This window comes from Hypanus sabinus, chromosome 7 (assembly GCF_030144855.1).
Source record: "Hypanus sabinus isolate sHypSab1 chromosome 7, sHypSab1.hap1, whole genome shotgun sequence".
Classification (NCBI taxonomy): Eukaryota; Metazoa; Chordata; class Chondrichthyes; order Myliobatiformes; family Dasyatidae; genus Hypanus; species Hypanus sabinus.
This window is the reverse complement of record NC_082712.1, coordinates 78,024,024-78,050,490: the sequence shown is the minus strand read 5'-3', so window position 1 is coordinate 78,050,490 and position 26,467 is coordinate 78,024,024. Positions and strand designations below refer to the sequence as shown.

At 46.6% G+C, this 26,467-nt stretch overlaps 1 protein-coding gene across 8 annotated transcripts in view; it reads left to right on the top strand.

Moving 5' to 3' along the window:
* LOC132396889 (galactose-3-O-sulfotransferase 2-like) overlaps positions 1-26,467 on the top strand; it is a 127,187-nt gene that overhangs the window by 14,666 nt on the left and 86,054 nt on the right. For 2 of the 8 annotated variants that reach the window (XM_059974937.1, XM_059974935.1), the window contains exon 1: positions 11,745-13,636. The exons of the other annotated variants lie outside the window; for them this stretch is intronic. The gene's annotated coding sequence lies outside the window, so the exon portion shown is untranslated. Of the gene's footprint in view, positions 1-11,744; positions 13,637-26,467 lie in introns of those variants that run through there. 8 annotated transcript variants of the gene reach the window in all.

The following is a 26,467-nucleotide window of genomic DNA, read 5'->3' as shown; positions in this document are numbered from 1 at the left end:
CTTTGTCTTACTGATGTTTCAGCTTGCACCATTCGACAAAGTCCTCTTCCCATCCTCTGTTTACACACGCAATTATTGCTGAATCATCAAGTGACATGACTTGGTGTTGTGTCTAAAGTCTGAGGTATGTATGGTAAACAGGAAGGGAGCCAATACTGTCCCCTATGGGGCCCCAGTGCTGCTTAAAGCCATGTCTGACACACAGCTCTGAAGCCACACAAGCCGTGGTCTGCCAGTCAGGTGATGAGGTAGCATTCATGGACCGTGCAGTAAAAAAAAAGGGTCGGCCCAAAATGTCTGTCCACGGATGCTGCCTGACCTGCTGAGTTCCTCCGGCACTTTGTGTGTGTTGCTCTGGATTTCCAGCCTCTGCAGACTTTCTCATGTTTGTAGTCGGATGTACTGTGTGGGTTTTTCAAGTCATTGTGAGAATCTGATGGTGGTGGGAAGAATCTGTTGTTGAACCTTGAGGTTTGAATCTTCAGGCTGCTGTACCTCCTGCCTGATGGGAGCATTGAAAAGTGGGCACGGCCTGGATGGTGTGGGTCCTCGATGATGGGTATTGCCTTCCTGAGACATCGTCCATGTAGATACCTTTGATGGTGGGGAGAGCTGTAGTTGGGTGGAACTGGCCGAGTACCCCCCCTCTGTAGCCTCTTGCAATCCTGTGTGCTGGAGTTTCTCTACAACTACAAGAAAAACAATTAGGAAAACAGAGGCCAGTTACTTAAAAAATAAACTGACAAGTAAATAACTGAGAATCCGGGTGTTTCTCCAATGGAACTAGACAAGAGGATGGAAATGGTTTGCTCCTGAGAGAGGATGCAGAATTATGTGGAAGTGGAGGTGCTCACTGTGGTCACAATCAGAATCAGGTTTATTGTCATTGTCTAACAAGGTGTGAATTTTGTTGTTTTGTGGCAGAAGTGCAGTGGAAAGGCATAAAATTGCTGTGAATTACAAATTAAACAATGTCATAAAGAAAGCAATGATGAGGTAGTGTTTATGGTCCATTCAGGAATCTAATGGCAGTGGTGGGGGGGAGAGAAGCTGTTCTTGAATCATGTGAATGTGTCTGTAGGCTTCTGTACCTCCTCCCCAATGGCAGTGATGAGACGAGGGTCCTTACTGATGGATGTACCGCCTCTTCATGATGCCCTCGATAATGGGAGGGTTGTGCTGACTCTACAACCCTTTGCTGCCTCTTGTGATCCTGTGCAGTGGAGCCTCCAGACCGGGCCGTGAAGCGACCCGTCAGAACGGTCCCCACTGTACGTCTGTAGAAATTTGTCAGAGTCTTCAGTGATATAGCGAGTGCCCCTTCTGGGGTTGGTTGGCTGAGGATGAGAGACGATGATGTGGTGGTGAGATGGAAGAGAGTGAAGTGGGTGGGCTGGTCAGCAGGGTTGTGGAGGGGGGGAGAGTGGGAAAGATATGGGGGGAGAGAGAACCACAGCAACTGATGTCATTCTGATGCAGGAGCTGGGTAAGGAAGAGCCAGCTCTGGGGGTTGGTCTCCATGACAGTGGGGGTGGTGTGGTGACTGGGTGCAAGATGCCAAATTGAGGTATTGGGGCTGTTCCTGGATCCACACTCAGACAAGTAGTTCAAGAAGGCTCATTGTCACCCTCTCAAGGACAGATGGTCAGCGATGATCATAAATATCATATCCGGAAAGATTAATAAGATTCTCTCCTCCCTTCTCCTTCATGTCTAGTTTTGTGTGTCTATTCTGAAGTTGTTGCTGTCAGATTGACTCAGTGACCTATGACCAGTGTCCCTGGTACTGGTTTGTTGTCATGGACTTGGCTTCCACCTCCTTACTGGGTTTCGACCTGAGAGTGACAATTTCTTCCCTCCCGCAGGAGCAGCTCCGCCCGCTGAGTCTCTCCAGCATTGTTCTCTGACGTTATATTGTGATGGCCGACTGAGGAGTGAAAGCTGTCTTTGTGTGTGTGTGTGTGTTTGTGTGTGCGTGTGTGCGTGTGTGTGTGTGTGCGTGCGTGTGTGTGCATGTGTGTGAGTGTGTGTGTCTGTGTGCGTGTGTGTGTGTGTGTGTGTGTGTGTGTGTGTGTGTGCGTCTCTTCCACTGGCTTAACAGAGCTGTGGACTGCAGTGGACTCAGCCGCATATACATCACAGGAACCTCTCTCCCCACCATCGGCAGAGAAGGCAATGTCCATCATCAAGGTTCCCACCATCCAACCATGACATCTCATAGCTCCCATTGGGCAGGAGGTACAGAAGCCTGACGACCCACATCACCAGGTTCAAGAACAGCCACTTCCCTTTAACCATTCGGTTCTCGAAGCAACTGGCACAACTTCAGTGAACTTTACCTCAGTGTGGAAACAACTTGACCACTTTCATCACGTTGCACTGCAGTTAACAACTTTTTTTTGCTTAAGTTGTATTCTTTATTGTATAATTTTGTATAACTTGTTCTCTTATGAATGTTGCCTGTCTGATGCAATGTGCCTGTGATGCTTCATCTGACCTGTGCATATACTGCGTGCACTTGTGCGTACGACAATAAATTTGACTGTAAGGTTCTGTGGACGCCCACTACAAGGTGCCTCTAATCCACTTCTCCATGCAAGGTCACCCTCATTTGCCTCTGGTTCCTTGCCTTATTTGCTCCTGACCTCTGCCCTGATTTCATTTTACATCATTTGCCGTTCACCTCTGTGTCGGGAAACACAACAGTGCAGGAAAGCTCTGTACCTCGGGGTGTCTTGGTCCTTGGATGTTGCTGTGACAGACCCACACTGAAGCAGCACACTCCAGCTCCTGGCTCCAGGCTTCTTGTCAAGGGCAGTGTTGAGGGAGTGGCAGACAAAATGTCATGGCATCACCCAGTGGCACAGTGACATAGTGGACAGAGCTAATGCCTGACAGGTGTGTGAGTGTGTGTGTGTGTGTGTGTGTGAGTGTGTGTGTGTGTGTGTGAGTGTGTGTGTCTCTGTGTGAGTGAGTGTGTGTGTGTGTGTGTGAGTGTGTGTGTGTGTCTCTGTGTGAGTGAGTGTGTGTGTGTGTGAGTGTGTGTGTGTGTGTCTCTGTGTGAGTGAGTGTGTGTGTGTGTGTGTGTGTGAGTGTGTGTGTGTCTCTGTGTGAGTGAGTGTGTGTGTGTGAGTGTGTGTGTGTGTCTCTGTGTGAGTGTGTGTGTGTGTGTGTGAGTGTGTGTGTGTGTCTCTGTGTGAGTGAGTGTGTGTGTGTGAGTGTGTGTGTGTGTCTCTGTGTGAGTGAGTGTGTGTGTGTGTGTGTGTGAGTGTGTGTGTGTCTCTGTGTGAGTGAGTGAGTGTGTGTGTGTGTGAGTGTGTGTGTGTGCGTCTCTGTGTGAGTGAGTGTGTGTGTGTGTGTGTGTGTGTCTCTGTGTGAGTGTGTGTGTGTGTGTGTGTGTGAGTGTGTGTGTGTGTCTCTGTGTGAGTGTGTGTGTGTGTGAGTGTGTGTGTGTGTGTGAGTGTGTGTGTGTGTCTCTGTGTGAGTGAGTGTGTGTGTGTGAGTGTGTGTGTGTGTGTGTGTCTCTGTGTGAGTGAGTGTGTGTGTGAGTGTGTGAGTGTGTGTGTGTGTGTCTCTGTGTGAGTGAGTGTGTCTCTGTGTGAGTGAGTGTGTGTGTGTGTGTGTGAGTGTGTGTGTGTGAGTGTGTGTGTGTGTGTGTGAGTGTGTGTGTGTGTCTCTGTGTGAGTGAGTGTGTGTCTGTGTGCGTGTCTCTGTGAGTGAGTGTGTGTGTGTGTATCTCTGTGTGAGTGTGTGTGTGTGTGTGTCTCTGTGTGAGTGAGTGTGTGTGTGTGTGTGTGTGAGTGTGTGTGTGTTTCTCTGTGTGAGTGAGTGTGTGTGTGTGTGTGTCTCTGTGTGAGTGAGTGTGTGTGTGTGTGTGTGTCTCTGTGTGAGTGAGTGTGTGTGTGCGTGCATGTGTGTGTGTGTGAGTGTGTGTGTGTGTCTGTGTGAGTGAGTGTGTGTGTGTGTGTGTGTCTCTGTGTGAGTGAGTGTGTGTGTGTGTATGAGTGTGTGTGTCTCTCTGTGTGAGTGTGTGTGTGTGTGTCTCTGTGTGAGTGAGTGTGTGTGTGTGTGTGTGAGTGTGTGTGTGTGTGTCTGTGTGAGTGAGTGTGTGTGTGTGTGTGTGTCTCTGTGTGAGTGAGTGTGTGTGTGTGTGTGTGTGTGTGTGTGTGTAGCGTGCACATTCTTTGTGACTGTGTGAGTGTGCAGTTTTCACGTTTTGTATGTTTGAGTGTGTGTATTTGCATTTGTGTATGCATGTGCAGGTTACACATTCTGTGTGTGTGTGTGTGTGTGTGTGTGTGTGTGTGTATGCGAATACAGTTTGCACGTTCTGTGTGCCTTTGAGTGTTTGTGTCTCTGTGCGTGCGTAGATTGCATATTTTCTGCGTGTATGTTTGCTTGTGTGTGTGAGAGTCTGTGCAGTTCACACGTTCTGTCTGTGACCATGTGCATGTCCCCGAGGTGCTCTAAAGTTAGCTACCCACTTTCAATGCCCTTTTCTTTTTTCTGGCAATCCATCCCATAGGATGATGGTTCCTTTCAGTCAGTTAGTGGAGAACCCCACTCCTCAGAAAGGAATAGTGTGTGCGGGAATGGATTTTAGGTGAGTAGGGTCCAGACCCACCCTCTCATCATCCCCCCCCCCCAATCCAGCAGCACGGTGGGGTCCAAGACAGCTGGGGGAAGTTCTGTTGCAGTGAATGGCCAGACCAAGCTTCAATGCAAGGGCTATCCTTTCCGTGCTTCATGGCACGTGTTTGCTAGAGGGCCATTGACCCTACGAGAGGGTTCATCTGCCCTTTGACAGGTCTTGTTTTTCATCCTGTGGGGGGGGGGGAACAGCTGGTTTAGTCTCTGAACACCCGCCCATGCGACAGGGAGTACTGGGTTACATGGTACCAGCAGCACTCAGACGCGTAACCTGACTGGCCCTTAGTTGTAGCTAGATGTCAAAAGAATCATAGGGGCTTGCGAGACAGGGAATTGTAGGGGAGCTGATGGGCTGGTGTGACAGGTAATTGTGGGGAATTTGATGGGCTGGTGGTCGGAATAATAGGGGAATTGATCATAAGGCCATAAGTAGGCCATTCAGTCCATTGAGTCTGCTCCGCCATTTAATTGTCGGCTGATCCAATTCGTCCAGTCATCCCTACTCCCCTGCCTTCACCCCATAGCTTTTGATGCCCTGGCTAATCAAGAACCTATCTATCTCTGCCTTAAATGCACCCAATGACTTGGCCTCCACAGCCACTCATGGCAACAAATTCCACAGATTTACCACCCTCGGACTAAAGTAATTTCTCTACATCTCAGTTCTAAATGGACATCCTTCAATCCTGAACTCTTTCCCTTTTGTCCTAGAGTTGCCATATCTAATCTGTTCAGGCCTCTTAACATTTGGAATGTTTCTATGAGATCCTCTCTATTTCTCCTGAACTCCAGGGCACACAGCCCAAGAGCTACCAGACGTTCCTCATACGGTAACCCTTTCATTCCTGGAATCATTCTCGTGAATCTTCTCTGAACCCTCTCCAATGTCAGTATATCCTTTCTAAAAGGAGCCCAAAACTGCACACAATACTCCAAATGTGGTCTCACGAGTGCCTTATAGAGACTCAACATCACATCCCTGCTCTTATATTCTATACCTCTAGAAATGAATGCCAACATTCCACTTGCCTTCTTCACAACCGACTCAACATGGAAGTTATTCTTTAGGGAATCTTGCACAAAGACTCCCAAGTCCCTGTGCATCTCTGCATATTGAATTATCTCCCCATCTAAATAATACTTTGCCCATTTATTTCTTCCACCAAAGTGCATGACCATACACTTTCCAACATTGTATTTCACTTGCCACTTCTTTGCCCATTTCCCTAAACTATCTAAGTCTCTGCAGGTTTTCTGTTTCCTCAACACTACCCACTGCTCCACCTATTTTTGTATCATCAGCAAATTTAGCCACAAATTAATTAATACAGTAGTCCAAATCATTGATGTACATCGTAAAAATCAGCAATCCCTACACCAACCCCTGTGGAACTCCACTGGTAAATGGCAGCAGGCCAGAATCGGATCCCTTTAACCTCAATCTCTGTTTTCTGCCGACCAGCCAATGCTCCACCCATGTTAGTAACTTCCCTGTAATTCCATGGGCTCTTATCTTGCTAAGCAGCCTCATGTGCGGCACCTCGCCAAAGGCCTTTTGAAAATTTAAGTACACCACCTCTACTGCATCTCCTTTGTCTACCCTGCTTGTAATTTCCTCAAAGAATTGCAGTAGGCTTGTCAGGCAGGATCTTCCTTTCAGGCCTATCTTGTCATGTGCCTCCAGGTAGACTGTAATCTCATCCTGAACAACCGATTCCAACAACCTCCCAACCACTGATGTCAGGCTAACAGGTCTATGGTTTCCTTTCTGCTGCCTCCCACCCTTCTTGAATAGCGGGGTAGCATTTGCAATTTTCCAGTCATCCGGTACAATGCCAGAATCTATCGATTCTTGAAAGATCATTGTTAATGCCTCCATAATCTCTCCAGCTACTTCCTTCAGAACCTGAGGCTGCATTCAATCAGGTCCAGGAGATTTATCCACCCTCAGACCATTAAGCTTCCTGAGTACCACCTCAGTCGTAGTTTTCGCTGTACACACATCACCTCCCTGACACTCTTGAATGTCCGGTATACTGCAGACGTCTTCCACTGTGAAGACTGATGCAAAATACACTTTCATTTCCTCTGCCATCTCTGCATCTCTGCATCTCTCATTATAATATCTTCAGTGTCATTTTGTATTGGTCCTATATCTACCCTTGACTCTCTTTTACCCTTTATATACTTAGAAAGCTTTTAGTATCTTCTTGGATATTAGTCGCCAGCTTCCTTTCATAATTCATCTTTTCCTTCCTAATGGCCTTCTTAGTTTCCTTCTGCAAGTTCTTAAAAGCTCCCCAATCCTCCATTTTCCTTCTAGCTTTGGCTTCCTTGTATGCCCTCTCTTTTGCTTTTACTTTGCCTCTGACTTCATTTGTCAGCCACGGTAGTGTCCTTCTTCCCTTTGAAAATTTCTTCTTATTTGTAATATATCTGTCTTGCACTTCCCTCATTTCTCACTGAAGTTCCAGTCATTGCTGCTCTGCTGTCCTTCCTGCAAATGTCCCTTTCCAGTCAACTTTGGCCAGTTCCCCTCTCATGCCATTGTAATTCCCTTTATTCCACTGAAATACTGACACATTGTATTTTCTTTTTTCCCTTTCTAATTTCAATGTGAACTCGATCATATTGTGATCACTGTTCCCTGGGGGCGCTTTAACCTTAAGCTCTCTTATCACTTCTGGATCATTGCACAACACCCAACCCAGCACAGCCGATCCCCTAGTGGGCTCAACAACAAGCTGTTCTAAAGAGCCATCGCTTAGACAGTCTACAAATGCTCTCTCTTGAGGTCCAGTACTGACCTGGTTTTCCCAATCCACTTTCATGTTAAAATCCCCAATGATTAACATGACATTGCCTTTATAACACACCTTTTCTGCTGGTCTCACCATGCCAGATCGGCTGGTGAGACAGGGAATCGGAGGGGAGTTGACAGGCTGGTGAGGCAGGGAATCATACGGGAATTGATTGGCTGCTGAAACAGGGAATGATAGGTGAGCTGATGAGATGGTGAAGCAGGGAATAGTCGGGAACTGCGGAGCCGGTGAGAAAGGGAATCATGGCGAGTTTATTTGCCAGTGAGACAGACAATTGCTGGGGAGTTGATGGCTGTATGTACTGTAGTTTGTAAGTACAGTTTCTTTAGGCTGTCCTAGCTGGGAGAGTTAATGGGGATAAGCACCCACCATCCCAATGAACTGCTCCTCAAATAGCCTCTGATAACCAAGTCCAGCTCGTGATCTTCACGTGTGGCTTAGCTACTAAACCCGGCTGAGCCATTTCTACTGACGGGAGAGGGGAAAAGGTGGGTTACTGGTGCCTTAAAACCAGTCGCTTCAGGCAGATGGAGCTCATCAGTGGTGGCTGGCAACTCATCTAGGAGAAGGAAAACTGATCTCAAGCCTGCGCTGTTATACCCGTTCATGGGAAAGGCTTCAGGAGTAAACTCTGAGGAGAAATCCAGAGGTGGAATCACTAAGGCTGTCCGGTGTCGACTTCAATGCTGACTGGCATGTTCTGTGACACCACTGATACCAAACTTTTATTGGTCTCTGCTGTTCCTTTGAATTCATCAGCTGGGTGGAGATGGGGAGCCTTTTGCATGGGCAACGTGTATTGACCTGGCTTGTGTATCATGCAGATACCTTTGACACCACACCCATGGTCAACCCCGACCAACGGAGGGCTTCAGTAGTTAGTAGGACATAACTTGCAAGCGACATAACTCGTGACATGGTAAAAAGAGAGGTCACTATGACGAGGAAAACATCCAATGTCTTTGGGCAGAGCTGCTAATGAATCAGAACTAATTAATGGCCAAAAACAGAACTTAGAAATATACAGCATATAACAGGCCCTTCGGCCCGCAATGTTGTGCTGACCATGGAACCTACTCTAGAAATTCTAGAATTTCTCTAGTGCATAGCCCTCTATTTTTCTAAACTCCATGTACCTACCTAAGGGGCTCCTAAAAGACCCTATTGTATCCACTTCCACCACCACAGCCAGCAGTGCATTCCACACACCCACCACTCTCTGTGTGGAAAAACTTAACCCTCAGTACCTATTTCCAAGCATCTTAAAAGGTCATGTATAGCTGTAACTGTACCTCACGGCTTGAACTCAATCCCACGGTTGTTGAATGCCAACACACCATGTGCCTTTGTAACAACACTGTCAACCTGCGCATCAGCTTTGAGTGTTCTATGGACACAGACCCCAAGATCTCTCTGATCTTCCACACTGCCAAAAGTTTTACCATTAATACTGTATTTAAATTTGACCTGCTAAAATGAACCACTTCACACTTATCTGGGTTGAAGTCCAACTGCCACTTCTCAGCACAATTCTGCATCCTATCAATGTCCCATTGTAACCTCTGACAGCCCTCCACACTATCCAGAGCACCTCTAACCTTTGTCTCATCAGCAAACTTACTAACCCACCCTTCTAATTCTTTATCCAGGTCATTTATAAAAATCACAATGAGAAGTGGCCTCAGAACAGATCCCTACGAAACACCACTGGTCACCGACCTCCTGGCAGAATATGAACCATCTGTAACCACCCTTTGCCTTCCCTGGGCAAGCCAATTCTGGATGCACAAAGCAAGGTCTCCTTGGATCCCATACCACCTTACTTTCTGAAGGAGCTTTGCATGGGGAACCTTATCAAATGCCTTACTGAAATCCATGTACACTACATCCACTGCTCTACCTTCATCAATGTGTTTTGTTCATCCTCAAAGAATTTAATCAGACTCATAAGGCATGATCTGCCCTTGACAAAGCCATGCTGACTATCCCTAATCAGACTACGTCTCTCCAAATGCTCATAAATCCTGCCTCTCACGATCTTCTCCAACAACTTGCCCACCACTGAAGTAAGACTCACTGGTCTATAATTTCCTGGGTTAACTCTACTCCCTTTCTTGAACAAGGGAACAACATTTGCAAACTTCCAATCCTCCGGTACTTCTCTTGCCCCTATTGATGATGCCCAGGTCATCACCAGAGGCTCAGCAATCCAATCCCTCGCTTCCCACGGTAGCCTGGGGCATATCTCATCCGGTCCCAGTGACTTAGCTAACTTAATACCTATCAAAAGCTCCAGCAAATCCTCTTTCTTAATGTCTATATGCTCAAGTGTTTTAGTCTGCTGTAAGTCATCCCTACAATTGCCCTTTTGTGGGGACACTTGCTCCTCTTTTTTATGTGGACACTTGTTCTACCTGTCCTCCTATAGCTTCTCTAGGATGAACTACCCATTTCCCCCCCCACCGGATCAATATTCATCCCTATTAGGGTGAACACCCCCCGATCAATATTCATCCCTATTAGGGTGAACACCCCCCGATCAATATTCATCCCTATTAGGGTGAACACCACCCCCCCGGATCAATATCCATTCCTACAGCTTCTCTAGGGTGAACACCCCGCTGATCAATATTCATCCCTATAGCTTGTTTAGGGTGCAGTCCCCCACCCCCAGATCAATATCCATCCCTCGTACAGCAGCACTTAGCCAGAGTGTTTGATTGCTTCTGGTTTTGGTTTTGGTTTTGTGGAGCCTGACTGCACTAACTAAACACTGGGTGCACTTCTTTGAAAAGCTCGGGTGTTGAATTTGAAGGACAAATAGATCATGACCATCAAGTGCTGTGTAAATGGCATTTCCTGTTCCTGAACATCACCGTACTGCTGAAGAACTGCTTTGCATTTTCAGCACTGACCCCTGTCTTACCCCTGTCCATATGAACCTCGGCTCCAGCCCCGTCACATGTGGTGATTTTGTTCGCTGGAAGGAGGAAGTTGGTATTTTTTTTGTTTCACATTACTGAAGACATTTGACATGGTTTGTTAACTTGGGCTCTCTCCTTCTCTGCCTGCCTGCCTGAAGCAGGAAGCAGCTGTCTTTAGCTCAGTTAAACTTCGGTATGAAGACTAAACGAGATGGGAGAGCCCTCGTGATCTGTGGCTGTGTGGTTGGAGGTGTCTGTCCCACAGACTGGCATTATCCAATCACTTTCTTCTCCAATATTCCTGCCTGAACTGAATGGAATACTTCCTAGCGAGGAACATATAAACAAAAACAAAAATTGCTTGAAGAACTCAGCGGATCAGTTAGCCTGCACAAAGGAGAATTGATCCTGGAAACCTCTGAGGTCTTGGACTTGGCACATTTCCTCTGCTATCTTGGCCCTGGTACTTCACTGCTCTGATCTTGACTTTGGGACTCTTCTGCCGTAGTCTTCACTCTTCAAGTTTTGCAAAATCTTGAGCACCACACACAAAATATTTTCCTTTCTTTTAATTATCTCTATGTAATTACATATGGAAAAGGGTCTTGGCAATTGTAGGGATGACTTGCAGCAGACTGAAAAGCTTGAGCATGTATATATTAAGAAAGAGGATATGCTGGAGATTTTCGAAAGCTTCAAGTTGGATAAGTCACTGGGACCAGACTAGATGTACCCCAGGCTGCTGTTGGAGGTGAGGGAGCAGATTGCTGAGCCTCTGATGATGATCTTTGCATCATCAATGGGGATGGGAGAGGGTCCAGAGGATTGGAGGGCTGCGGATGCTGTTCCCTTATTGAAGAAAGGGAGTAGAGATAGCCAAGGAAATTATAGATCAGTAAGTCTTAGTTCAGTGGTTGATCAATTGATGGAAATGATCCTGAAAGGCAGGATTATTATGAATATTTGGAGAGGCATAATATGATTAGGAATAGTTTGCCCACAGAAGGCAAAGAGTGGTTGTAGATGGGTCATATTCTGCATTGGGGTCAGTGACTAGTGGTGTGCCTCAGGGATCTGTTCTGGGATCCCTTCTCTTTGTGATTTTTATAAGTGACCTGGTTGAGGAAGTGGAGGGATGGGTTAGTAAATTTGCTGATGACACAAAGGTTGGGGGTGTTGTGGATAGTATGGAGGGCTGTCAGAGGCTACAGCGGGACATTGATAAGAATCAAAACTTGGCTGAGAAGTAGCAGATGGAGTTTAACTCAGATAAGTGTGAGGTGGTTCATTTATGTTGGTGAAATATGATGGCAGAATATTGTATAAATAGTAAGACTCTTGATAGTGTGGAGGATCAGAGGGATCTTGGGGTCCCAGTCCATAGGGCACTCAAAGCTGCTGTGCAGGTTGAGTGAGGCTTATTACCAGGTTAAGAAGGCAGGCGGTGCATTGGCCGTCATCAATTGTGGGATTGAGTTTAGGAGCTGAGAGGTAATGTTGCAGCTGTATAGGACCTTAGTCAGACCCCACTTGGAGTACTGTGCTAAATTCTGGTCACCTCACTGCAGGAAGGATGTGGAAACGATAGAAAGGGTGCAGAAGAGATTTACAAGGATGTTGCCTGGATTGGGGAGCATGCCTTATGAGAATAAATTGAGTGAACTTGGCCTTTTCTCCTTGGAGTGACGGAGGCTGAGAGGTGACCTGATAAAGTGTATAAGATGATGAGAGGCACTGAAAGTGTGGATAGTCAAAGGCTTTTTCCCAGGTCTATAGTGGCTAACACAAGAGGGCATGGTTTTAGGGTGCTTGGAAGTAGGTACACAGATGTCGGGTAAGTTTTTTTACACAGAGAGTGGTGAGTGCGTGGAATGGGCTGCCAGTGATGGTGGTGGAGGTGGGTATGATAGGGTCTTTTAAGAGACTCCTGGATAGGTACATGTTGCTTAGAAAAATAGAGGCTATGGGTAAGCCCAGGTAATTTCTAAAGTCAGGATACATTCAGCACAGCTTTGTGGGCTGAAGGGCCTGTATTGTACTGTAGGTTTTCTATGCTTCTGTGTTTCTATGGATGGAATGATCTGTTGGATGGCACACAAACAAAAGCTTTTCACTCTATCTCAGATGATTCAAGATTCAAAGTACATTTATGAAGTACAGAGTACACAATCCTGAGAGTCGTCTTCCGCACTGACATGAAAGAAAACATTAAACCCTTCCCCCCAATGCACAAGACAAAGAAATCACACAAACGGTAAAAAAAACGAGTCACAGAACACAGAATATAAAACACAAAATTGAGAGTCCAGCCATGTTCACTTCAGTGTCATTTGTTAATGGCTGGCCACCCCCACCCCGATCAAAATAGCCCAAAGGAGAAACCGGTAATCAGAAGCACATGGTTACGTGATCTGCAGATTCCAATCCATATATGGATTAATAATAAACTATTTACCAATTAATTACAAACGAGAAAATCTGCAGACACTGGAAAGCAAAGTAACACACACAAAGACACGGGGCAGGCAGCATCAATGGAAAAGAGTAAACAGTCGATATTCTGAGCCGAGAGCCTTCATTAGGAGTGGAAAATAAGATGAAAAGTTAGAGTAAGAAAGTGGGGAAGGGGTAAGGAAGGAGTACAAGACGATAAGTGAAACTGGGAGGGGGGCATGAAGTAAAGAATTAGGAAGTTGATTGGTGAAAGGGATACAGGGTTGGAGAATTGGGAATCTGATAGGACAGGACAGAAGGCCATGGAAGAAAGGGAAGGGGGAGGAGCACCAGAGGGAGGTAAGGAGATAAGGTGAGAGAAGGAAATGGGAATGGGGAGTAGCGAAGGAGGAGGAGGGGGAATTACCAAAGTTCGAGAAATTAATGTTCATACCATAAGGTTGGAGGTTACCCAGACAGGATATAAGGTGTTGTTCCTCCAACCTGAGTGTGGCTTCAATGTGGCAGTAGAGCAGGCCATGGGCTGACGTATGGGAATGGGAGGTAGAATTGAACTGTGTGGCCACCGGGAGATCTTGCTATTACTGGCGGGCGGAGCGTAGGTGCTTGGCGAAGTGGTCTCCCAATCTATGTCGGAGGCCACACCGGGAGCACCGGATGCAGTAGATGACCCCAACAGACCCGCGGGTGGAGTGTCGCCTCACCTGGAAGGACTGTTCGGGGCCCTGAACGGTAGTGAGGGAGGAGACGTAGGGGGCTGGTGTGAAACTTGTTCCCCTTGCAAGGGTAAGTGCCAGGAGGGAGATCGGTGGGGAGGGAACGAATGGAGAAACGAGTTGCGTAGGGAGCAATCCCTGCGGAAAGTGGAAAGTGGGAGAGGGAAAGTCGTGCTTGGTGGTGGGATCCCGTTGACCAATTAATTAGACCAGAAGACGGGAGCAGTATTAGGCAGTTAGGCCCATCAAGTCTGCTCAGGATTTAGTGCCTACAAGCTCTTTGAAAGTTGTGTAGACCTTCTAATCTGGCCTCCTGGAAGCCTGAACGGTCCCACCATTAGTGGCTGTGTCTTCACTTCTCTGTTTTACTCCCACAATCGCTCCTCCTCTTTCAAAGGCTCTGCTTAACAGAGACTCTTTGACTAAGCTTCAGCCTTCAGCCCCGGTACGTCAGTACGTTCCTGAGTGGCTTGGTATCAGCTTCTGTCTGGCGGAATTCCTCTGAAGGGCTTTTGGGGACTTTCATAAGTTTGACACACTGCAGGAGTCCGTGCCTTATCCCTGTCCCTCTCACCGATGCCTGTCTCCCTGTAGGACTGTCCCCGCTTCTGTATTCCCTGACCTTGCTCCAATGCCGCTGAGTGTGGGGTGTGAAGGAGGAGGAAGTCGTATTGATTGGCGGCGAGTGGGTCGAGCTGCTCGCTGCCTCAGAGCTCAGACGCGGGTTCAGTCACGAGCACGATCCACTGCTTTGTGTGTATGCGTGAACTTTATAGCATTCAGAAATCTGATGGCGGAAGGGAGGAGGTTATTTGTGAATCATTGAGTTCATTATCGTCATTGCTACAGTACCTCCTCCCCGATGGTGGCAATGAGAAGAGGGCATGGGGTTCTTTGTTGGCTGAGATGACCGCACTAGGCTGAAGTGAATGAATCTGTGCTACGTGACTCTGTATGAAAAGTGCGGCATATGACTCTCCCTCCCTTTCTCTCTGAATGGAGATTGACAGGAATTGTCTTTTACCAGCATGGACTGTGTGTTTGCTTGAGCTCAGCCGGGAACTCTCCAGCAGTGTCATGAGGAGAGAGTCCGGAGGGAACCAGGCACATTCTTTGAAGGAGTGTTGGGGATCGCTGGGAGAGTTTAGGGAGTGAGGTTAGTTAATGTTTAGAATGAAGAGGAAGTATGATGGGCTGAATGGCCTTGTGCATTATGAGATTCTGTCATTCCATGAAATCTCCCTTCCAGATATTAATGTATTACCAGGAAACAATCTACCCCACAATGATTAATGCCAATTATAGCATCTTTACCCTCCTTCTCCCCTGCCCCGAAATATTTTTCTCTCTATCCCCCTCTCCTGTCTCTATTATGCCTCTTCCCCCTTTATTCCCTTTCCTCTCTCTACTCCACTCCCTCCTCCCTCTTCCATATCCATTCCACTCTCTCTATCCCTTTTGTCTCTCTACCGCTCTCCCTCCTTCCGCTACCCCCGTACTCACCCTCTCTCTGTATTCCCTTTCCCCTCTTTAACCCCTCTCCCTCTCCCCATCTACCCATCCCCCTCTATATCCCCTTTCTTCTCTCTACCCCTCTCTCTCCCGTTCCTCTCCACCCTCTATCTCTCTCCCCCTTCAACTTTCTTGCTCTCTCTCTCCCCTCCTCCCCTCAGTCTACCCCCTCCCTCTTCCCAACTGTCTACCCCATCTCTTAACCCTTAACCTCTGACTACCACATCAATCTGTTTAATCACCCTTATTTCTCTGTCTATCCTTCTGTGTCTCTCTGTCTGTTTGTTTCTCTCTCTCTGGCTTTATTTCCATCTCTATCTATTTACCCCTGTCTGTCTGTCTCTTTCTTGTCTCTCTCAGTCGCTCTCCCCACTCTGTTTTCTTTGTGTGCATTTTAATAAGCTCAGATCTGCGTGTTTGGCTGCTGGCCCGTGACTGGGAAGTGTTGGGGTCTCTACATTGTACTGACTAATCACAAACAGATGTGTTAGTGAAGCCAGCCAGCATTTACCACGTTTTCGTCCCGTGAGACTCTCTGCCTTTCTACTGCGATTTTCTTTCAGAGGGTATTGACCATATTGAACAATGGCTGGAGTCAACAGTTTTACTGAGGGAATACCCAGACAAATAAGATTATTCAGAGTACAAAGACGGCAGGCCAGCTGACCCAGAGTGGCTTGTCTCTCTTCTCCATGTCCTCCCATCCTCCCATTCCTTTTTTCCTTAACTGTCTGTCGAGCTTCGCTTTGGTGTTAATCTCACCCACCTCCTGGGTTAAACTCATTGTACTTCTGACTGGATTTATCTGTAACTGATTCATGCTAATGGCCCCTGTTTCTTGTTTCATCCACAAGTGACAACACGTCCTTTCCCACCACCTTACTAATCAGAGAGCCATAAAGACCTCTGTCAGCCCCTGTTCTGTCGGAAGGGCTCCCAGCCTCTCCTGATTTTGTCAGTCTGTATTAGCACTGCGTCTAAATTGAGAGTTAAGGTGGAACTGGTCAGCACAGGGAGACCTGAAACTTTCCCTCTGATGGTGATGGATGTGGTGATGGGATGGGGTTTCCCACAATAGTTGGGTTGAGAATCAATGAAAGAATTACAGATCTCACTGTGCAATAGTGATGCCTTTTAACGTTTTAGGCAGGAGCGTTCCAAGTGAAAATGTATGAAGCTTTGGTAACGCACACAAAATGCTGGTGGAACACAGCAGGCCAAGCAGCATCTATAGGGAGAAGCACTGTCGACGTTTTGGGTCGAGACCCTTCGTCAGGACTAACTGAAAGAAAAGATAGTAAGAGATTTGTAAGTAGGAGGGGGAGGGGGGAATGCAAAATGATAGGAGAAGAGCGGATGGGGTGGAGTGAAACTAAGATCTGGAAAGGTGATTGGCAAAAGGGATACAGAGCTGGAGAAGGGAAAGGATCATGGGACGGGAGGCCTAGGGAGAAAGAAAGGGGGAGGGGAGCACCAGAGGGAGATGGAGAACAGGCAGAGTGATGGGCCGAGAGAGAAAAAAAGGTGGGGGAAATAAATAAATCAGGGATGTGGTAAGAAGGGGAGAAGGGGCATTAACGGAATTTAGAGAAGTCAATGTTCATGCGATTTGGTTCAGGATTTGGTATTGGATCATTATTATAATATGTACAGAGATACAGTGAGAAGCTTGTTCTACACTCTGTTCATATACAGCGTATTGAGGTAAAACAAGGGAAAACAGTAACAGAATGCAGAATAAAATCTAACAGCTACTGAAAGAGTGCAGTATAGGGGAAAAATATGGGATTGTAGCAAAGTAAATTGTGAGGTCAAGAGTCCATCTTATCACAATATCACAGCAGGGTAGAAGTCATCCATGAGCATGCTTTCTGGTTTCTGTATCTTCTCCCGGACGGGAGAGGGGAGAAGAGAGAACGTCTAGGGTGGATGGGGTCTCTGTTTATGCTGGTTGCTTTACTGAGGCACTGAGAAGTACAAAGATGATCCATGGAGGGAAGATTGGCTTCTGTGATGTGCTGAGCTGCATCCACAGTTCCTTGCCTCGTTTGATAGGCTCCCTATCCACAACCATTCACTCACTTCACCACCCACGCAGAGTAGTAGCAGCTTGTCCCACCTACAGAATGCACTGTTGTCATGGTACAATGTTATTAGGCTGTCTATCTCCTCCCGGTACTCTGACTCACCATGATTTGTGATTTGGCTCACTGTGGTGTTGTCATTCTATTGGCCTTCGCTTTTCTGTATCGCTAATAGCAACCTCTAAAGCAGGCACTCCCAGCCAGGGGTCCATGGAACCACAGCTTAATGGTATTGGTTCATGGCATGAAAAAGGTTGGGGACCCCTGCTCTAAATCATCTTTATTAGGTGATCTCCCTTCGCAAAAGCTATGTAGACTCCACCCAGTTCTCTCATTGCTCCCAGAGGAAGGTCCCTGCGTTTAAATGGCAATGTTCCCTCTAATTTGTAATGACTAGTGTGCTCAAAAATCTTGTGCTGTGCAACCTTTCCCCCCCGGTGACAACAACATGTGCGCACTGAATGATTTCTTCAATGAAAACAGTGTAAACAAGCCGGTTTTAAAATCTGCAGACCGATCATTGCGAACTCTGCGTTATCGACACCGTCCACATCAGAAATGGGAAAAGGAAATGTGGTTGTGTAAGATCGTGACATATACTTAACATGCCGACGAGGTAGAGGGTGACAACCTTTTGCGCGCAGTTTAAATTCCTTTGTGCACCAGTAGCAAGAGATGTGTGCATGTGCATGTGACCTCTCTCTGTCTCTCTCCCTCTCGATTGGTGATGCCAGAGCATTGCGCCGGGCACCTGGGTCTTGTGCAAGGTTTAATTGCCACGGTGTGTGTGTGGATTGGTCTTTGTAGTTCGTTACTATTTTGGGTGATTTTGATTGGGACAGCTTGCAGATAACAAACACCACGGTGTTAGGTTGAACCAAACTGAATATGCCTGGACCCTTTCATTTTTGTGTTTTATATTTTGTGCTTATTGCTCATTTTTTCTCTGTGTGATTTATTGTTTATTTTGCACATGGGGATGGGGTGTTTGATGATTTCCTTTGAACAAGTTCCATTGTGTTTCTTTGTTTTGCGGCTGTGGGAAGATGAATCTCAGGGTTGTATACTGCATACATACTTTGATAATAAATGTACTTCGAACTTCGAAGTGCTCTGTTCCTCAGCGGTGTGTCACAGGATTTTCCCTACATCCATTGCCAGGATCACGGCTCCAAAGTTTCCTCCATTGTCACTTGGTCCTTCTGTGGAAAGTTTCTTGGAATCTTTCAGGAATTTGAACATAAACGTCGTTGTGTCCACTATCTCCAAAGCTGCCTCCATCTGAACTCAGTGGATCAGCCAGGAGAAATTGTTTTCCTTAGCTCCAGTGACCCAGGTTCCATCCTGACCTCTGATAGTCTCTGTGTGGAGTCTGCATGCTCTCCATAAGACTGCATATGTTTCTCTCTGGGTACTCCGGTTTCCTCCCGCATCCCACCAACACGTGGATTAGCAGGTTAATTGGTCACTGTAAACTGCCCCCTCAGTATGTAGGTGAGTTGTAGAATCTGTGCAGAGTTGGTGGGAAGTGGAATCGGTGTAAGAGGGCGGTTGATGGTTGCCCTGGAATTGATGGGCTGAATGGCCTGTTTCCATGCTCTAAAACCTTTGGGTGCAGATTATCCATTCATGGAACCTGTAGAGATAAAGCATGCAGATGGGCACTTCAGACCACCTTGTCCATGCTGATCATGTTGTCTCCGTGAGCAAGTCTCATTTCCCTGCGTTTGGCATGTATCTCCCTAAACCTTTCCTGTCCATGTACCCGCCCAAATATCTTCTAAACATTGTAATTGTACCTGCTTCTACCATTTCCTCTGGCAACTCATTCCATATGCCCACCAGCCTCTGCATGAAAAGTTGTCCCTTTGGTCTTTTTCTTTCTCACATGAAGCCCTGACCCTCTCGTTTTAGGCTCCACTATCCTAGGAAAAATACGTTCACCTTGTTGATGCCCCTCATGATTTTATTTACCTCAATAAGGTCATCCCTGAGCCTCCGCTGGTCCAGAGAAGATAATCCCAGCACGTCCTATGTTTCCTTACGACTCAAGCTCCCCAGTCCCAGCAACATCCTTGTGATTCTCTTCTGCACACACTTACAGCTTTAATATCATCCTTCCTATAACCAAGTAACCGGAAATAATCTCAGTATTTCAAAAGTGGTCTCACCAAGGTCTTGGGCCAATCTGATTCCTGTACGCAATGCCCTGACTAATGAAGACACACATGCCAAGCACAGCCTTCGTCACCCTGTCAGCAAGCGCGGAATGTTGAGGCTTCATAAAGCACTGGTGGGAGCTCCCTTGGAATAACATAAGCTGCTTGGGCTCCTTATCTAAGAAAGGATGTGCTGACATTGGAGAAGATTCAAAGGAGGCTCACAAAAATGATTCTGGGATAGAAAAGCCTATCATATGAGGTGTGTTTGATGGCTCTGGGCCTGTACTCACCGGAGTTCAGAAAAATGAGGGGGGATCTCACTGAAACCTATCAAATGTATGACACTGTGTGTCAGACGGAGTGGTCAGCAGCACTGGGGCTCCACAAGGGACTGTCCTGTCTTCCTTTCTCCTCACCATCTACACCTCGGACTTCAACTACTACACAGAGTCTTGCCATCTTCAGATGTTTTCTGATGGCTCAGCCATAGCTGGATGCATCAGCAAGGGAGATGAGGCAGAGTACAGGGCTACGCTGGAAAACTATGTCACATGGTGCAAGCAGAATCATCTGCAGCTTAATGTGAAAAAGACTAAGGAGCTGGTGGTGGACCTGAGGAGGGCTAAGACACCGGTGACCCCTGTGTGGACAAATACCTGGGGATACGAATTGACATTAAACTGGACTGGTCAAAGAACACTGAGGCTGTCTACAAGAAGGGTCAGAGCCATCTCTATTTCCTGATGAGACTGAGGTCCTTTAACATCTGCCGGACGATGCTGAGGATGTTCTACGAGTCTGTGGTGGCCAGTGCTATCATGTTTGATGTTGTGTGCTGGGACAGCAGGCTGAGGGTAGCAGACACCAACAGAATCAACAAACTCATTCGTAAGGCCAGTGATGTTGTTGGGGTGGAACTAGACTCTCTGACGGTGGTGTCTGAAAAGAGGATGCTGTCCAAGTTGCATGCCATCTTGGACAATGTCTCCCATCCACTCCATAATGTACTGGTTAGGCGCAGGAGTACGTTCAGCCAGAGACTCATTCCACCAAGATGCAACACTGAGCGTCATAGGAAGTCATTCCTGCCTGTGGCCATCAAACTTTACAACTCCTCCCTCGGAGTGTCAGACACACTGAGCCAATAGGCTGGTCCTGGACTTACTTCCACTTGGCATAATTTACTTATTATTATTTAATTATTTGGTTCGACACTATTCTTGGTTGGTGCGACTGTAAAAAAACCCAATTTCCCTTGGGATCAATAAAATCTGTCTGTCTGTCTGTATGTATGTTGAAAGGCCTCAAATGAGTGGATGTGGAGAGGATGCTTCCTATGGCGGAGAGTCCAGGACCAGAGGACGCAGCCTCAGAATAGAGGAATGTTCACTTAAAATGGAGATGAAGAGAAATTTTTTTGGCCAGAGTGTGGTGAACCTGTGGAATTTGTTGACTGTAGAGGCCAAGTCACAGAGTGTATTTAAGGCAGAAGTTGACATATTCCTGATTAGTCAGGGCATGATGGGATATGGGGAGAAGGCAAGAGATTGGGACCTAGAAGGAAAATGGATCAGCCATGATGGAATAGTGGAACAGGCAAGATGGACCAAATGGCCTAATTCTGCTCCTATATCTTTATTCTCTTATGGTCTCCACTTTCAGAGAACAAAGTACCTATACCCGGAGGTTCATCCATTCTACAACACTCCCCTAGGCCCCACTATTTCCTCACTTAATCTTGTACCTCAAAGTCCCTGCAATCCACAACACTCCCCTGGGCCCTACTCAATCTAACTCCATCTAGTACCCCGAGGTCCCTGCATTCCTATATCCCAAAGTTCCTCCATTCCAAACCACATCATTCCCACAATCATGATTGAGGAGTTACAGAACCTGGGCTGCTGTACCTCCCTCTGCAATTGGATCCTGGACTTCCTAACCAGAAGATCACAAACTGTGTGGATTGGTGATAACATATCCTCTTTGCTGACAATCTACACTGGCGCACCTCAGGGGTGTGTGCTTAGCCCACTGTTCTACTCTCTATATACACATGACTGTGTGGCTAGGCATAGCTCAAATACCATCTATAAATTTGCTGATGATACAACCATTGTTGGTAGAATCTTAGGTGGTGATGAAAGGGCATTGAGGAGTCAGATATGCCAACTAGTGGAATGGTGTCACAGCAACAACCTGGCACTCAATGTCCGTAAGTTGAAAGAGCTGATTGTGGATTTCAGGAAGGGTAAGATGAAGGAACACATACCAATCCTCAGAGGGATCAGAAGTGGAGAGAGTGAGCAGTTTCAAGTTCCTGAGTGTCAAAATCTCTGAGGATCTAACCTGGTCCCAAAATATAGATGCATTTACAAAGAAGGCAAGAAATGACAATAGTTCATTAGGAGTTTGAAGAGATTTGACATGTCAACAAATACATTCAAAAACTTCTATAGTTGTACCGTGGAGAGCATTCTGTCAGGCTGCATCTCTGTCTGGTGTGGGAGGGGGGTGTGGGGGGCTACTGCACAGGACCGAAAGAAGCTGCAGAAGGTTGTAAATCTAGTCAGCTCCATCCTGGGTACTAGCCTACAAAGTACCCAGGACATCTTCAGGGAGCGGTGTCTCAGAAAGGCAGCGTCCATGATTAAGGACCTCCAGCACCCAGGGCATGCCCTTTTCTCACTGTTACCATCAGGGAGGAGGTACAGAAGCCTGAAGGCACACACTCAGCGATTCAGGAACAGCTTCTTCCCCTCTGCCATCTGATTCCTAAATGGACATTGAACCCTTGGACATGACCTCACCTTTTAAATATATGTTATTTCTGTTTTTTGCATGATTTTTAATTTGCTCAATATATGTATATTGTAATTTATTTATTTGTTATTTTTTTTCTTCTATATTATGTATTGTTTTGAATTGCTGCTGCTGTTAACAAATTTTATGACACATGCCAGTGATAATAAATCTGATTCTGATTCTGAACACTCCCCTACTCAATCTAACTCCATTCCTGTACCCCGAGCTCCCTCCTTTCCTGCACCCCAAGGTCACTTTCCCTCTACTGCACTCTCTCTCCCTCTCCCCTCTCTACCTCTCTCTCCCTCTCTCTACCTCGCCCTCTCTCTCTCTACCTCATCCTCTCTCTCTCCCTCTATCCCTCTCTCTACTCTCTACCTCTATCCCTCTTTACCTCTGTCACTCTGTATCTCTGTGAACCATAGCACTTTATTCTGCATTTCGTTACTCTTTTCCCTGTACTGCCTGAATTCTCTGACACAATGGAACGATTTGTATGGACACAATGGCCTCTCGGCACATGTGACCATGATGAACCGTTTCAGCCTTCCACCGTCAGATTTCTGAGCAGTCCACAAACCTATGAGAACTACCTCGTTATTTGTGATTTTTACATTATTGTATTTATTTATTTATTGAGATGCAGCTTGGAATAGGCCCTCCAGCAATCCCCCAATTTAACCCTAGCCTAATCACAGGACAATTTATAGTGACCAATTAACCCACTAACTGGTACGTCTTTGGACATGAGAGGAAACCAGAGCATCCGGAGCAAACCCATGTGGCCACGGGGAGAACGTACAAACTCCTTGCAGGCAGTTGCAGGAGTTGAACCTGGGTCACCTGCGCTGTTAAGCATTGTGCTACTGTGCTGCCCAACTTCTTTTGTGACTTTTAATGTTTCTATGTCTCACTCAGTACTGCTGCTGCAAGGCAACAGAAAACTTGGTGATAATAAACCTGATTCTGATTAGAAGGTTTTGTGGTCTATATTCCCCATTTCTCATTAGGATCCTGCCATACGATTCCCCTCTAGTTGACCCTCCTTTGCTTGGCTCTCAGACGGGCTAGTACGCAGACGTGTGGTTAATCTCGGCTGGGAGATCTGCTGGTGTTTGTGGGGAGCAGGTGGTAGGAACAGGATGTCGTCCTTAATGTAGATAAGGGCAGATTATCTCCAATCACCATTTTAACAAGCTGGTCCGAAAATAAATAAAGCTTGGTTAATCTCATAGCGTTTCTTTTTAAGGCTTAAAGCTGCCTCATTGGCTCTTTGTTGCAAAGCCTCTGCAGCAGGTCTCACGAGAGCTTGTAACCTGCTTTAATTGCTGGAGTGGTCCTGATGATAAAGTCAAGTTTATTGTCATCTGCACAAGTCCGTGTTTGCACAGGTGCAATGAAAAACCTGCAACAGCATCAGAGCTCCATTCTGATAACAGCAGGGCAGAAGTCGCCCTTCAGCCTGGTGGTTCATGCTCTCAGGGTTTTCTATCTTACGTCTGATGGGAGGGAGGAGAAGACACAACGTCCAGGGTGGGTACGTTATTGAGGCATGAGAAGTGTAAGCAGGGTCCACGGAGGGGAGGCTGGTTTCTGTCACGTGCTGAGCTGCATCAAAAGCTCTCTGCAGCTTCCTCCGATTAAGTCAAGAAGACTCAGTAGGGAACACTTCTCAGTCCGTGGACCCTCTCCTCTGAATTCCTAGACAGGCCACCCGAGGGTCCCAGATACACGAGTCCTCTTGTATTGCTGATGCTTGATATGTCGCTGTCCTTTGAAAGAGGCAGGGAGAACCTTAGTTTCTAGTTCAATATTATTGTCAAGGGCATACCGTACATATCCAGGATATAAATGTGATTAAAATTATCTATTTTTTCAGCAGCGGCACAGTTCCTTACAGACGTTAAGTCCTTTTGATGGTGTATGAATGTGAGCAGCCAGTGTTGGACAATGCTAGTACCCTCTTTATTGCTGGGGTCACGTTAGACAGAGGTGGAAGTCATCCGAACCTGTCAGCCCCACTTACCTTTCATCCACTGTCGAAGGGAGATCAGTTCCCTGTGTAAAGCTTCACGGGTAACGTAAGAGCAGTCTGCAGTGAGGCTCCAGTGACACTCGGTCACAGGGATCGTTGGCTGAGTTACGTCCTGCGTTGGGAGCCTATAATGTTTCCACTTAATGTGTGATCCACACCACCTACACCCTCAGCAGGCCAGTGGAGAGGATATCGTGCCCCTGATCGGGTGTCTCATTTGACATCACAGAAACTAAATGACTCGGAGCTAAAATTATCTTTAAAGAATCCTTTCCCTAATTACAGTTGGCCTGATTAATGTGAAAGCATTAGTGACTAGGCTGATTAAATGCCTGCTCAGAGCGGGATTGGCAATTTGTTGAGTCCCACAGCACAGGAAGAGTTGGCTGGGTTGTTTAAGCAGAGTCCTTCACCTCAGCCCTATAGCCCCATCCTGTACAAGTCTCTCCCCTTCAAGAATATTCAAAGTTCAAAATTAATTTATTATCAATGTTCTGAACACCAAGTGGCCACTTTATTAGGTACATCCTGTACCTAATGAAGTGGCCACTGAGTGAATGTTAGTGTTTTCTGCTCCAGTAGCCCAACCACTTCAGGGTTTGACGTGTTATGTGTTCAGAGATGTTCTGCATACCACTGTTGTAATGTGTGGTTATTTCAGTCACCGTTGCCTTCCTGTCAGCTTGAACCACATCCAGAGAGATCCAGTCTCCTCTGACCTCTCTCATGTTTTTATCCACAGAACTGAAACTCACTGTTTTTTTGTTATTTGCACCATTCTCTGTAAAATCTAGAGACTATCATGTGTGAAAATCTCAAATCAGCTCTTCCTAAGATACTCAAACCACCCCAACTGGCACCAACAATCATTCCCTGGTCAAAGTCGCAGGTCACATTTCCTCCCATCCTGATGTTCAGTCTGAACAAGAACTGAACCATGTCTGCATGCTCGTGTGCATTGAGTTGCTGCCACATGATTGACTGATTAGGTATTTGTATTAATGAGCAGGTGTACTGGGGTACCTAATAAAGTGGCCACTGAGCGTATATCACTATATACTGCCCTATAGGCATTCACCCAGGAGAACAAAGAAATTCAATAGAATCAATAAAAAACAATACACATAGAGACTGACAAACAACCAATGTGCAAAAGAAGACAAACTGTGCAAATACAAAATAAACAAGTAATAAAAGAATATAAGTAAATAAGATACTGAGAGCATGAGTTGTAGAGGCCTTGAAGGTGAGTCCATTGGTTGTGGAATCAAGTTCAGTGTTGAGGTGAGTGAAGTTACGCACGCTGGTTCAGGAGCCTGAGGATTGAAGAGTAATTACTGTTCCCGAGATTGGTCGCGTGGGGCGTGAGGTGTTCAATTCCTCTTCACCATCTACTTCCACCACCATTCCAGATCACCCGCCACTTGCAAACAGTAAAGACCTGACCTGGTAATTCCTGGTGTCAGAGTGCCAGCAGTGAGGTCTTCTCAGTGTTATCATATGGTAAACTAGCAAGAAAATGAGTCTCTGGATTGTCTATGTTGGCTGTCCATCAATTTCAATGATGGTGACAGGAACCTGTGTGGGAAAGCTTTTAAACCGGGGCAGTTCCACTCGACCTCCGAAGCCCAATGTCGGTGGTACACGTGGTTATCACAACTGGACATCTCCTTGGTTGTAGTGGATGGCCGTGGCATCTCTTGTGCCTCGCCACTTCCTTCGCTCTCCACAGAGCGCAGCAGCACTGCCTTCCTGGCCATTGGATCTCGCTGTCCGCCGGAACTAACTTCACATGCCAGGAGAGGCATATCCCTATCTCACTGGAGTTTGAGGAAAACCAGCTACTCTCACGTGGTTTAGCCCACTTGTTGAAGCAGTGCATCGGGGCATGGCCGCAGTTACAACTGAGGACCAAAGGTGGGTGAGCTGACTTGAGGGGGACATGACAAACCCTTTCACAAATATTTTTTCTTTGATAATAAATTTACTTTGAACTTCAAACCTCTGGTTAATCTAGATATTTCCAGCTTCTACAAGTGCAGCAGTGACACTATATTTAGCGGGAAGCTTCTTCACTCAGAGGTTGTTGAGAGTGTAGAACGAGTTGCCAGCAGATGTGGTTGATGTGAGTTTAACTGCACCATTTGAGAGAAGTGTGGATAGGTACATGGATGAGAGAGGTATAGAGGGCTATGGTCTGGGTGCAGGTAGGTGGGACCAGGCCAGCATGAACTAGATGGGCTGAAGGGCTTGCAATGTTTGATGACTCTGTTGAAACTGAAGAGAAAAAACTCTCTGCTATTCTT